Source organism: Pholcus phalangioides, unplaced genomic scaffold (genome assembly GCF_987345545.1).
Source record: "Pholcus phalangioides strain wild (caught in Gottingen) unplaced genomic scaffold, Ppha-v1.0 ptg000001l_1, whole genome shotgun sequence".
Taxonomy (NCBI): Eukaryota; Metazoa; Arthropoda; class Arachnida; order Araneae; family Pholcidae; genus Pholcus; species Pholcus phalangioides.
In genome coordinates, this window is record NW_028301594.1 from 22,337,820 (window position 1) to 22,352,116 (window position 14,297).

General features: G+C 33.3%; 1 long non-coding RNA gene across 1 annotated transcript in view; it reads left to right on the plus strand.

Moving 5' to 3' along the window:
* Positions 1-8,866, plus strand: part of LOC149090072 (uncharacterized) — a 72,174-nt gene extending 63,308 nt beyond the window's left edge. Inside the window, exon 3 of the long non-coding RNA XR_016193163.1 lies at positions 8,580-8,866. This is a non-coding gene — a long non-coding RNA (uncharacterized LOC149090072). The remainder of the gene's footprint in view (positions 1-8,579) is intronic.
* The last annotated feature ends 5,431 nt before the right edge of the window (positions 8,867-14,297 follow it).

The following is a 14,297-nucleotide window of genomic DNA, read 5'->3' on the forward strand; positions in this document are numbered from 1 at the left end:
CAAAGAATTCAGTGTTATATATGAATAAAAATCTTGAAGAAGCTTTGTGAGAATCCAAAAAATCACTGAGTTCTCTCTGGTCCCATACAATCCACGAAATTCTTCATGAAATCGTGAATTTTAAGACCTGCGCTCTGTTTAGTTAGACCTGTAATCGTAAAATTTACCAAAGATCGTAAAAAAATTGTGATTAACAAAATAAAAAGTGTAAAAGATTCTCACGTGTGGCACGAAGAGAGTCACGAAAAGTGTATATGTTACTGCAAAACCCAAAGTGTGGCAAAATTTGCAATGGAGCCGGCCACTTCGCGAATTGGCCAACAGTTTTGGTCAAAGTCCGAATTTCTGAAATGGTTCGGACTGTTGCCGGCCATTTCGTGAAGTGGTCAGAGATCCCTGGCCAAAGCTCGATGTGTAAGACGGCCCTATAGGAGCCTAATCCATTTTTTTTTAATCGCCAATGTGTGTGATACATGTCTATACATACAGGGTGTTCTGTTAATGGACCAACAAGCTCAAAGGATTGTTCAAGAGGATCAAAAATTGCGATGAAACATGGTGTCGCAAACCACGCTGAGAGGGTGAAAATCGCAAAAAACGCATGCAGGTTTCAACGCCACGCTGGAACGACAAAAAGTACAATAATAGCTACAAAAAGATTTATTTGATTAATTATTACAAGAGTTATTGGAAGTGGCGGCCACTGACGTCATCGCACAGTCTACAACGACATAAAAACAATTCCCGGACGCGCTAGAAGATACCAGGTAGGATTTTGATGTCTGACGCAGCGACGACAATCCGCGCTATGAGATCCTCCGGTGTGTCCAAAGAATATTGCTATTGACATATCAGCTGTGCTAAAGCACCCATTGCTATATCTGCCCGACCATAAATCAGATGCATATCAGCGTATTCCTCGTTCGTGTTGACAGCTATCACGATAGTCATTGAAACAGACAACTAACTACGTACTTACTTCCGCAATAGCGCTAATTTACGTCGTCCGCCGCGCGTGATTCTACACCAGCGCATGCGTTTCGCGACGCTGTTTACGTCAGATATGGTGAGCGAACGCACGAACGCATTCAGCGATCAACTGACATCCACCTTTTGTCTCCTCTGGACTCAGAGCCTGCATGCGTTTATCGCGATTTTCACCCTCTCAATGTGGTTTATGACACCATGTTCCACTGCAATTTTTATTCCTCTTGATGCCTACCTACCAACAACCCTATGAGTTTTTCCGTCCATTAACAGAACAACCTGTATATTCTCGATCTACGCATAAAACTGTACAAGAAAAACATTGATAGAGCAGGTGCCACCTGGATTATTTCTGCTTTTTTTAGAGGCGGGGAAGGGGGCGTTTTTTTTGTATAACATGACTTTTTCACATAAAGCTACCATTTTGACATTACTATCACATATATTCCTGATCTACGCATAAAACCGTACAAGAAAAGTATAGTAAACCTTTCGCACCCCAGGTGGTACCAATTGAGCCCATTTTCTTTTCGAGTTTGGCTCATGGTCACATTTGCTTAAAACTGCCAGGTGGTCATAATAAAGCGGCCACTCAGTGTATGCATGAATACACATACAATTCACAGAAACTTCAGACTTTTCAATAAAACTTATCGATAATGGTAAACGAACCGAATTTCGTGAAATCAACGGAATTTTTAGGAAAACAGCATGCCATCGGATTCCAGTATCTGAAATGCTTGAAGTCGATGAATGAATCGATAGAATATCAAGTGCTAACAGAAAAGAAATCCCTATTCGTAAATTTCATTCATCCACGTTGTACGTACGATTTTTTCCCCTTTATTACCACCGTCTTCCAAAATGTTTTGACTTTTTGCCATCTATTTCTATACCCGGAGGCGTACGCCGAGGCGTTATAGAGAGCCCGTATCACCCGCCTAGTCGACCAAAATTATAAAAAAAATAATATTTCGGTAAAAAAATGAATTGAAACATCAAGAGAAACTTTTTATCAATTTTTGTTCATTTTGCTCGAATGTAACTTTATTGGTGGCATTTTTCAAATTTTATGAAAAACTTTCATAACACTTTTATGGTTTAATCCCGGCCTAAGACGTGGCTCTCTTTATGAATAGTTTTACAAAACTCGCATATCTCACTAGCATTACATTATAAAAGTTTTAGAATAGTTCTTTTATAAAACTTGAAAATGTTACCAATAAGCGTATCGGTTACATTCGCTTGAATTTAACCAATAGACTAATTGCTTGATATTGTTTTTTTTTTCAAGTTTTGTAAGATCTTTTATCAGACTTTTATCGTGTAATCACACATTTAAAGACATTTTTTTTCGTGTTTCCTTTGGACCAATGTTATTATGATCGAATAGGGCGTTCGCCCGAAGCTCCCTGTATTCTAAGTCCCAAATTTTAACAAAACAAAAGTGGCTTCACACCAAAGACATCTGTCAAAAAATAATCAAAATTGAGTTGGCATTGGTTTCCTATAAAATTTTTATCACTCTTTTGAATGGCTAAATCTATTTCTATCAATAACAGACGCAAGCACGTTATTTCTGGATTCGAAAAAAACAAATCATCAGGAAGTTTCACAACGAAGAGTCGTTTTTTATGAACTTACTGAAGGTAGCAAATGTCCGTCTTTGATATGAAGCCACTCAAATTTCTCAAAACTGAGATTGCAATAAACAATTTCTCAGTTCTAAATTTTATGACTCACCAAAAATCACAAAAAGTCTTGTCGGAGGGAAGGAGATGTCTCTAATTTGCCTAGAGTTTGCCGCAAGTCACAATCGACCCCTAGCAAATTGAGCCAAGGATCTTGAAAAATCGTCTATTCAAAAAAAAAAAATTATTAATTAATTTTAATGTAGTAATAAAGAGCGCGGGCTCTACAGATTATTAATTGCTTTTTTTTAAATTATTCGTCTCCATTAATGTTTTTCGTATCCATGAAATGGTGACGTATTGTGCAAATAATCCAAACTAATGAACATGAACATCAATTATGATTCTCTATACCGATCATACCAATGACAAAGATGGATAACAATGAAGTGCACGATGTCGTAGGAAACGTTAATGGTAGGTGGTTATCCCTCCAATTAGAGTCGCATCAATTTGGCTCTCGGGAGTATTAAACATCGATTGACTCTATTAGTTCGTCTGGCTCAAGTCTGAAGAGACAAAAACCTCCTAAGACTAAAATATTTACTTTCACGATAACTAATTTTGCGGCTTTTCTGGTGCGTGGTTCATTGATAAATTTCTTTCGTTTCTAATTATGTAATACGGCTTCAATCTCGACGCATGTCATTCACTATGGCTGTGACACCACGATTATCTTCCGCCACCTGAACCTATTCCTGAAAATTAGAACAGATTCGTAAAAAAATGGGGCTTTTGGGATTCCAGTGCAGACAAGGGCTAGACAAATCTCTAAAAATTTATATGTCTGATAGGGCATGTAATTTGGAATAATAGATTCCCGAATCACAATACTTTACATGGCCGAAATATATCACTGGATTTACTTACTTTAAAAAATTTTGAAAAACAAATTGATTTTATTTGCTTCACAAATGTCGAAAGTGATACACATATGTTACTGCCAAAGCCCGAAGTCAACATAAAAACATATTAACCGGTATTTTGGTGCATAAAGTATGCATTGGTATGAAGCATAAAAACAAATATGTAGTAGCATAGACATTTTGTTCATTTTCATGCTACATACCGGTTTCAAACCAACAATTAACTTTACTTGAAAAATATAACAAATAACTCAGTTTTTATTCGATAGATGGCAGCAGCAGGGGGTCCCATATTTCTGTGATGGATATTTTTCTGATATTTTGTGTAGAAGAGCAATGCGGCATAAATATTTTCTACAATTTTAAAATCAATCGCAGAATTTTTATCCCCTTCGGATATTTTATATACGGAATAATAGGGTCAAATAAAGTGAGTGAGTGAGTGTGTGTGTGTGTTTTATTTTTTTTTGAGGGGGGGGAATATTTTTTAGTTTTTATGCAAACTAAGGCTAACTCTTCCGTGAATACCATTAGGATATATTGTTTTCGCGGGCTGGAACTGAGGTTTTCCGTTTTCTAGAACAGCCGAGTTGCATTATATGAGAACCTTCGACCGCACCGGGCTGCTAAATATTAAGACGGTGAAAATAGACCAAAATACGTTTCACGCATTTGTATCATGGCTGCCAAAGAAAGCATTTCTGTGGAATTTTCGCATGTGTATAGGAACATTTGCATCATTGTCGATGAAAAGATTAAAAAAACAGAAATGTTTAATTTTTCCCCTTCTTATATTCCGCGGGCATGTAATCGAAAAAAAAACATGAACGGTCAAAATTTTTATGTGCCTCGGACTTAAGAAATAAGCATAACTATACATTGCATAATTATGCTTTCAATTGTATCTTACAAGCAAATTATCAAAGATTGCCAAAGTGCGGTGTACTTTGGCGCATCAAAATGATGGACCTAAGTAGGTCGTATTTTTGAGGTTACCAGAGCTTAAATTCTTTTTCAATCAATGTTTTCGGAAAAAATGAAAGATCAAGGGAAATTTTAATCATGCTACAGTTAGAATCATTAAATTTTGTTTCTAATTAAGCACCCACCTAACTTGACAAAGCTGGATTAACCCACCCTCCCTTCCTAGTTGAAAGTTTGAGAGATGAAAGAACCGTGCAAACACATCATACAAAACCCACCATTGTTGCTGCGTATTCGGGTCATTCACTTCACTCAGTGCCTCACTTAGTACCTCTATTTAGCAAAAATTACAAGAAATAGTTCCGAAAATTTTTTTCTATAGTATTTAGAACACGTTTTATTGTTTTTCTTTTTGTGCCAGAGAAGGATGCCAGAGCCAAAGTTGTCCGCGTTTACGATACTTCTAAGCAGTAATTATATAATTAGGTTATTTTATTCTTGTTTTCATAACACATACATACTCTCATCAATGTTTCTCCTCCGAGGATGTACCCCACATTAACATAATCAATAGCCGAAATTGTGTATCGCCAAGTAATTATTATGAGCCAGATTAATTATACACATAGTAGCATAATTTCCATAGCCGATTATCTCGTTGGATCGATCGATAAGCTCTCGATTTTCTCGGGTGGTTACAAACTATGCAAACCATTGACCCTCTTCTTGTAATATATAAGAGAAACCTAATCACGCTCATTCGTGAGAAGATAAAACGTGATTTTTACGCATAAAAGACACCTTATCACTGTAATTATAAGTGTCAGAATCAGTTGCATATTAATATTATGTTGCGGATAAAATCTCGGATCCCTATTATTTTACCCATACACATACTCTAATTTAAGTTATCGCATTTTATTTGCTTTATTGATGTCATATTTTCAGCCTTCAATTTGTTTGGGTGTCTTTCATCTTGTAAAAAAGAGAAAAATTCATAGAAATTCACGAACTATTCAAATTCAAAAGATTTGACTGCATAATTTGATCTATAACTGACGTTGATACATTGAAACCCCTCGTAATGGTCATCGCCCGCAGCTACGATCACCCCAGTTTTAAGGCCAAATAATAATATCCCGGGGAAAACCCTGTTTAATGTAAACATTTAAGAACACATTACATAAGGGTCATTCTCAAATACGGTCACAGATACCATCATGCAAATACATCATCATCACACTTGCACATCAAATTGGGTTAGAGAACCCCTGCTCAGACTAAAACATTTTTTGTTCGGATATTCCCTCTCCCGTAATCCCTCCCATGAGTTTCCCGTAACAAAACCACTATTTATGTACAAGCTCGGGTATAATGACCTCGGTTGTAACGACACCTTGACCTTGGCTATAACGGCAATAATTGGCGGTACGGACTTATCCTCCTAACCAGATCATGGCCTGAATCCTAATCTATCTCAATGAAAATATATTAGCAGGTGGTCGAAGAAGACCTGGGTTATACTAGAAGCTGTGCGTGTACGTGTTGTGAACCTAACGTGAAGTTTGTGTTTCTGCAATGCTTGTTATGGTGCTGCCATTTGCCATCTCTTTCAGTTGGAAGAAAGTTATTCCCCGTAATCATCGGACTACTTGTGGATGATTAGGCCATCCATATTTCGAGCTATGAGTGAAATGTAATGACAGGCGCGGTACGGACTGATTCACATAGAGGATAATGTTGATGAAATTCGATTATACAGTAGGGTCTCCCATATCCAGACATCCATAATCCGAACACTTCAACTGATTATTATTTTTTTTTTTTTTTGCTTCAATCGGGAAATTCTGATGTTTTCGTTACCCAAATTCTTCATCAGACTTTTCTAACCGGCCATTTTATTTCATTTTTGTACCACTTATTGTTGGTGTCCACTGCTATTTTCGGGCTTCTAAGAAACAATGATGGCAACTGTGTATCCCAATAAATGTGATTAGTCAGTAAGTCAGCTTTGATCAAAAAGAAAGCTTTTCTTTCTTACGGTAATTCTATTTATTTTTGTGGTGCTCGAACCCGTAACACCAAATGCACTGGATGCTCTAACAGTGGTTCTGAACCTTTGGAAGCCCGCGGCCCGGTAAATCTTTTTGTGTAAGTGAAAGACCCGATCATACACACAACCAACGAGAAATTATTGAGAAAAACTAAACTCTACGAATCATTCACGGCCTGGTGTAACTAGTGGTAGGGCCCGATACTGGACCGCAACACGATGGTTGAGAAACACTGCGGTCCAGCACCACCGGTTCTGAGATATACTACTGATTCATAAATTGTATAGTAACCACAAAAATATTCAATAAGCTTTAACTAATAAAACTGATTGATCAGATTTTAATCCTTCAGCCGATAGATAAATACGTACATCAGAGAAGAAATAGACATGAACTTGAAAATTCTGACTGAAAATTTTTTATTTCACTCTGTTATATTTAATTGTTGAAAATATCCTTAAGCGAACTTCCATCGTTACGAATGCCAACAATCGCATAGTACCACGGAATAAAAGCATAAAAAAGGGTTATTTTCTGACGTATTTTATCACCCAAGGAACAATATTATGAAATTGTTTTGGGCACATGCGTGATTTTCACCTAGAATTTCAATTGTGGTCACCGAACGATAGAAGCGAAAGCCAACGTTTGCGAATGCGTACAAGGTACGCATGTGAAAATGTAGTCTTTCTTTCAATGATGGACGCCTTTGGTCTCTAAGAGTGGTGTTACTCCATCGTCGGGCTACCTTTTTGAAGAGTGGCAATGGTCCATCTAGCTAGATGATGCAGATGTAGTACAAAGTAGGGGGTCACCCATAGCTTTCAATAAAGTTTTAGGTGGCTGTCGACAAGGCTTTCTCGAACAGATGTCCGAGTCCCCCAATTCGGGCACCGGGAAAGGGGTTTGAGAAAGAGACTAGACTGATTCATACAATAGGCCTGCGAGAATAATATCCGGGAAATTTTAATTTTTATGCATTATTCGTAACCATTTCTTTCGGGATTGTTTCCCTTTGTTCATTTATCATTAGATCCATGAAAGTTCCAATGATTGAGGTAATTGTAGAAACTGATTTTTCAGCCCATAATAAATCAAGCAATAATAATTTTCTGGACATTGCGCAAAGGTGAGCTCGATAGAAAAGTTTTCGGTCTCGGCCGGATATCGAACTTAGGTCCTCTTGCAATCAAGGAAAGTGCGGTATTTCCTTATTTCACGCAAAGTAGCGTGACCGTTGTGACGGTATGGTAAGTATTGGCATGCTCGCGGGACAAAGGAAAACTTTATTCCTATATAAAATTATGCCGACTCTTTTTTGATACACGTTGTTTTTCTTTTTCTACCTGCACAGACACTGCGCACAGAATTTTAATATCGTTGAGCTGTGAGGGGAATGGCAAATAACATGCTATCTTATACAATATAGGATTTTTTTTTCTACGCAGCAAAACAACTCTGTGTACATGGAAACATTCTCAGACTCTGAACGTCCATATTTTGTAAACTTATGCTGAATAAATCGTTTATTTCGGTGGTTCCAAGGTTTTTTTTTTCCAGATAGGAGGCACGTTGTCTTTTAATTCACCTGCACACTTTTGACGTCCTTCTTACACCCCAGTAGCAAAATAGAAACTCTTTATTTCTCAAAAGAGCCAATATTTATTTTTATTTGTGAGCAGCTACTACTAACTAGAAAATTCAAAATAAAAAACACGACGCAGAAGAGTTATTTGCATGAGAATATTTTGTAAATGAATATGCACTAAGAAATAGAAAATACTGTATACATTTGAAAAAACAAATTATTTTGCGGGGTAATACTTAAAATATAATATATTTTAAATATTATCTTTTTTTTGCAGGTTATTTTTAACGCATATTTTCTCAGTTTTGGTACATATTTTGTAATTTTTATGACTTTTTGGGCATTTTTAGTGCATATTTGCGTATTTTTACTGCCACTTTTTAGTGCATATAATCCGGACTCTAAATTAAAATAAAAAAGTATTCTGAATTTTCTAACATGCATTTGAATATTCTTGTAACTATTTCAGGTAAATTCACCCAGAACAGACTGATGCAACCACTTCCCACCTGAAGAATTTCATCCTCACCCTCTTGTAGAGAAGGGACAACCTGAGAAAATATTTCTGAACTGAAGAGCGAAAATGAGAATAAAAATAACCATACTGAAGTTTTGAATGATGAGAAAGATTAAAGAAACCAATGTGCATATAAAAATATGATGGAAATGAGTGCTTTTCGGTTGGAACATGTTTAAAAGAAAACATTGAAAAATTTTCAGCATGAAACCAACCACCAAACTAACTACTATAAATCTGCAGAACACAAATAAATATACTTCTTTCATCAATGCCTCAGAGATTCCATTTACTGATTTAGATTTTTGCCAAACTGAAAGCTGTTAAGTCTTCCATTGTGTTGGAGGTCCATCATGGAGCCAATTCATCAAATACACAAATCACTTTGATTCCTTTTCTACCTCTTTTTTCTATCACCCCTGATCAGAAAGATTTAAAAATTTCACTAAAATCTCTCTAATAAACACAATTTTGAAGAATACTAAAGTATTTCTTGTTAAGAGAGATCATAACAAATCAGCTAATAATGCACAATGAAACATTGACACAGCATTAAAAACTATGCTATGTTGCTAACCATGAAAAAAAAATTTATTCTAAAAACTAAAATTTTTACATAACAAATTCAAAATAAGTCATTCATTTACAATTTAATTAGGTTGACATTCACACTAAAACACATACCTTTATACATCTACGAAACTTAAGACAATAAATGCACATATATTTATGAACGCACACCAGAAAAATTATTGCACAGTCATCTTTTTGTTATAGGAATTTATACACAACACAATACATATTGTATACAATGGGAAACATTCATATATAACTAACGTAACAGTAATTGGCACTGAGAAACAGTTACGAGATGCACATGGTTACCTACACTTTTAATTTTATATCTCTATCTCTAAATTCGCTATTACGATCCAATCTTACTCAAAAAAGTGATTACATGGATTCAGAGAGCACAAAGATAACATTCCAAATTCTAGAACTACTGGTGAATGTGTAATGCAAATAACTGATGTACGTATATGTATGCACAATTATTAATCTGGGTCCTTAATTAGCTAATTACTGTGAATAGTTTTATCTATGCTATGCAGATGCAAGTCAAACAAAGATTATGCTAAGCTTCTTTCTCTGCCGTAGCTATGTAGATCAAAACCAACTACACTAATCAATATCAAAATAGCTTTTTATACAATTAGAAATATTTATTACCAGACAAAGTAGAGATTGCTCATTGTCAAGTTTTTAAATATGTGTGTTTTCTGTATTAACTATCACTAAAATTCTAGATTACTAAATACTTCTGATGTTTTTCTTAGCTGAGCTATTCAACTTGGGAAAAATACTTTCCAATGTGTTGTAATTATCACTACATAGGCTGGTTATGGGGCACAATGGTGTAATGGATGGCATCAACTTGTTAAAATAGGTAAAATAAGGACTGATTATACTGTATCATACAAAAAATTGAATAAGCACTGTTTTTCAGCTTTATACTTTGTTACAAAAAAATTGTTTTTAGTGGTAACCTTTGCTAAATTTTCTTTCTGATCTAAAATAGATCAGGGAGAATAATTGAATCTTTTCAAATCACAATCGTCAGATAACAAGGTTGTAACTGTCATGTGACAATTACAATTCGCAATTACTGTGTTAACCAAAAAAAATTTTACATAAAAAAAATAAATGCATAAATCACAATGAAAAGCTCAAGATAAGCTTTCTTCATGAATAATCTGAAGGTAGAGAAAATGCACACAATAGCCAACAAAAACCTCTCTAAAGATAATTTTTGCTAATTATAAAAAGGTAAAATAGAATATAAGTTGATTCATGTATTAAAATTAATTTACATATATTCAGACTACCTAGTAGTAACCGTTAGTAAAGCTGATGTTTAATTCATAACTTCAACCAACACCATCACTTCCAATTGGGTATAATCCAACAAACTTTCAAAACGCTATACAACAAAAAAACCTTGGAACATCAAATTATTGTGTGCCAGCTCAATTCTATTTTCAAAGACAATCAAATGCTTCTTTTATTTAATTCAAACTTATGGTACCTAATGTAGATAAAATTGCAAATGTATTCAACAACTTCTATAAAAGGTGGTAAGTACCTCATCAGAGAATATATAAAATCTGCAAAAAAAACTTTTTTTAACTGTATCACAAATTAAAATCAGTCATTTTTCAACCCAATTGTTTAGAATAAATAGCTACACGAGGAAGTAATTTTTCTACAGATGGCAGGACTATATTTACAAATAAGTTACAAATAATGGAAGTAATGCAATCTACATAGAACTCCTGGAAATGGAAAATTCATTTTGATCACACATTTCATAAAATAAACTAATCAAATGGCAGGTTCAAAATTTTCTTTTCAATTAAAATCTTTCTTTTTTTTGTAAAAAATTAAGGATATATCTATTTTTCCCAAACATATAACAATCACTTTCCTACAGCATTCACAGCCAAAATAATACAATTTTGCATGAATGTTTCACATTTAATCAAGGCACATTATCATTGAAGTAAATACTGGACAACATGGAGGGATATGAACATTCCATCGAAAAGTAATGAACAAGTGAGCAGACAAACTACATCAAATTTACTAACATAAATGCCATGAAAAATAATGTGAATTCCATCCTCAATTAAAGAAGCTGCCACATTTATGGCATACGGTAAAGGAAGCATGCAGGTTCAACTCTCACTAGAAAAGTCAAAGCAAATTCATTCTGCACAATATACTTTAATTAAATTACACAGAATATTTTCATCATCAAAATTATTTTGCACAAAGGGAAAAAATTCTCATTTGATACAAAAAAAAAAGGCTTGAATTGATGGCATTAACATAATGAATAACAAATGAAGGTTAAGTAAAAATAATGTTCAAATTCTGGTCAGTTGCATTAGTTAAGTCATTTGGCCAATATGCAAACTGTCCAGACTTTAGACATAACATATACACTTTTGCTTAACAAAATGCTGATATTAAAACATTCAATGCATTATACATACGAGTGTGTGTACTAAATTTTAAGGATTGATAACATTTTTTCATGCGAGCATCTGTGAATTCATCTAAAAAATTTTCTAGAAAATTCCACATATTTCAATTTGATTGTAGAAAAAACAACAAATAACCGTTGTTGATATTTTCAATACCTTAATTGATTTTTTTTTTTTGAACAAAAGATAAAAAAACAAGTATGCGAATAAATAAATGAAAATGATTATATATAGTAAATGAATGTGAAAAAAGTAATTTACAATATAACAAATTAACAGGTATGCAGTGAACCCTTGATATAACAATACTCTGTGGATCATGAAAAAATATCGTTGTAGAGGAATTTATCTTTATATAAAGTATCATTGTAGCAAGGGTTCACTGTATATATACACATACATAACATTACTGGACCTTTAATTTGAACTCCAATTATAATGAATAAAATTTGGCACTTTAATTACACACAACAAATGTAGAAATATAGATACAGCATCTAAACAAAATAATACACACAGTAACAATTCCAATCATACTGTTTAACATTGGTGGGTCATAAGAACTTGCTTTTCACAACTATACTTTAATTACAATAAACATCTGACTATTATAATGTGTTATATTACTTTTTATATGCCATCAGTCAGCATTAATTACATTTCATGATCAATCATACATCCGAATGAAATGGTGTTCAGACATAGTCTAAGTATTGCTATATTATTATTTTGTTGAAGATGATATATTTCCTTCAATCAAAGTTTATACATTAATGTCATCCATTTATGGTCATCTGTGTCTTAATGGTAATTATAATAATAATGGATAAATATGGTAAAGGATTTATCTTAAAAAAATAAATAAAAACTTAAACCTCAGCTGGTAAGATTTCGTAATAATTACAGATTTTCAGAATCACCATAGATCGTGATTGTTACGTTACAACTAATGAGATTAAAAAAATTTGAACATTCAACATTTCTTCATGATGCAGTGGTTAAATGTTTAATCCTTTATCTATCAGAAGTAAAATAAGAAGAAAATAGTAATAAATGTAAATATAATGAGGATAAAATAAATAATTATGTAAATTATTTAAAAGGTCATTTTAGTTCTAATCAAAGATAGAAAAGTAAAACAAATACCATTTTCACACAATTAGTCAGTACATAAAAATTATCCAACCTGGTATTTTAAAGGACCATCAGTAGATTAAGGGTTGAAATACTTGGGTATATTTCAATATCATATATTTTTATAGGAAACAACAAATTAACATAGGATGAAGTAATACGTATATTGTGTTTGCAAAGTGGCCAGCCACTTTGTGAAAGATGCTAGACTTCTGATATATAGACTATAACATACACATATTTTTATAATTCCTTTGAATATTTTTTTTTCAAAAATTTTCACTCGTATGAAGAAAAATTTTCAGCCCAACTGTGTACTTATTGTAAATAACTATGGAAGATTTATAAAAAATACATCAAAATTCAAAATTGACACAAATGCTTTTCATGCTTCATACTGTGAAGAACAAAAACTTTGAAGAAAAAAAATTGTATAAATAACATAATGCAGTACAAAAAAAATTATGAATTGATGTTTGTAAAACTTTCATTAATTCATTTTTCTAAAAAAATGTTTACAAAACATTTTGCCAATTATAAAAATTTGATTTAAAAAATTGTAGACAAAAAAAAAAGAAAAATCTTGATAATAAGTAGAACGCTGAAATTCTGAGGATCAAACTTGTACAACAGGATATGGTTCTTGGATCGAATACAAAAGGTAGACTCTGGCAAAATTTTGAAAAAAAAGGAAAGGCTATTTTGAAAAAAAAGGAAATGGTGAATTTATAAAAAACTTAATATCGGGATGATATTTGCTAGTTTTTGAAAAAAAAATTAAAGGCTTGATTGTTAACCCTCAATCACCACCTATTCGGGTATATCTAACATACATAGCCTAAAAACCATAATTGATTATTTTCATTTCTTAGTGTAGATCTTCAGACATTCAGTCTCACTACAGACCGATAAATTCAGAGAGCCAGAAGAAATTTGTTTACATCTCGTATTAACAAAATATTGTGCCCAAAGAAAAATTATTGTGCCAACCTCTGGCACACCAAGTCTGGATTTGAATTTTGTCTCTATAACAAATATCTTTGAAGTCATTCAGAACTAATTCAGCCTTAAACAGTAAATCTTAACTCAAATGCTCATTTTCTTTTCCCAGCTGATAAATTTTTTTTCATAGTTGATGAAATATATAGAAAGCCTGAAAATTTATTTAAATCATTTAAAATTACAAATCGAATTGTGCTGCTTATACAGAGCCTCAAAAATTGCCCATAAAATAAATGTAATGAAGTAATATTACATTCCAAATACAGCAAAACCTTTGTAATAATGATGCTATTAGGGACATAGAAAAATATTGTTGTAGACAGTTTGAATATTTGTGCTATTTTCTACTAAATAAGAATCCTGCCACAACCAAACAAAATATCGTTATAGGCAGGTTTATGGTTATAAACAGTATTGTTATCAGGTTTCACTGTATATAAGTACCTTCTTTGTGATTAAACTATAGTAAGAAAAAAAAAATCGGGTC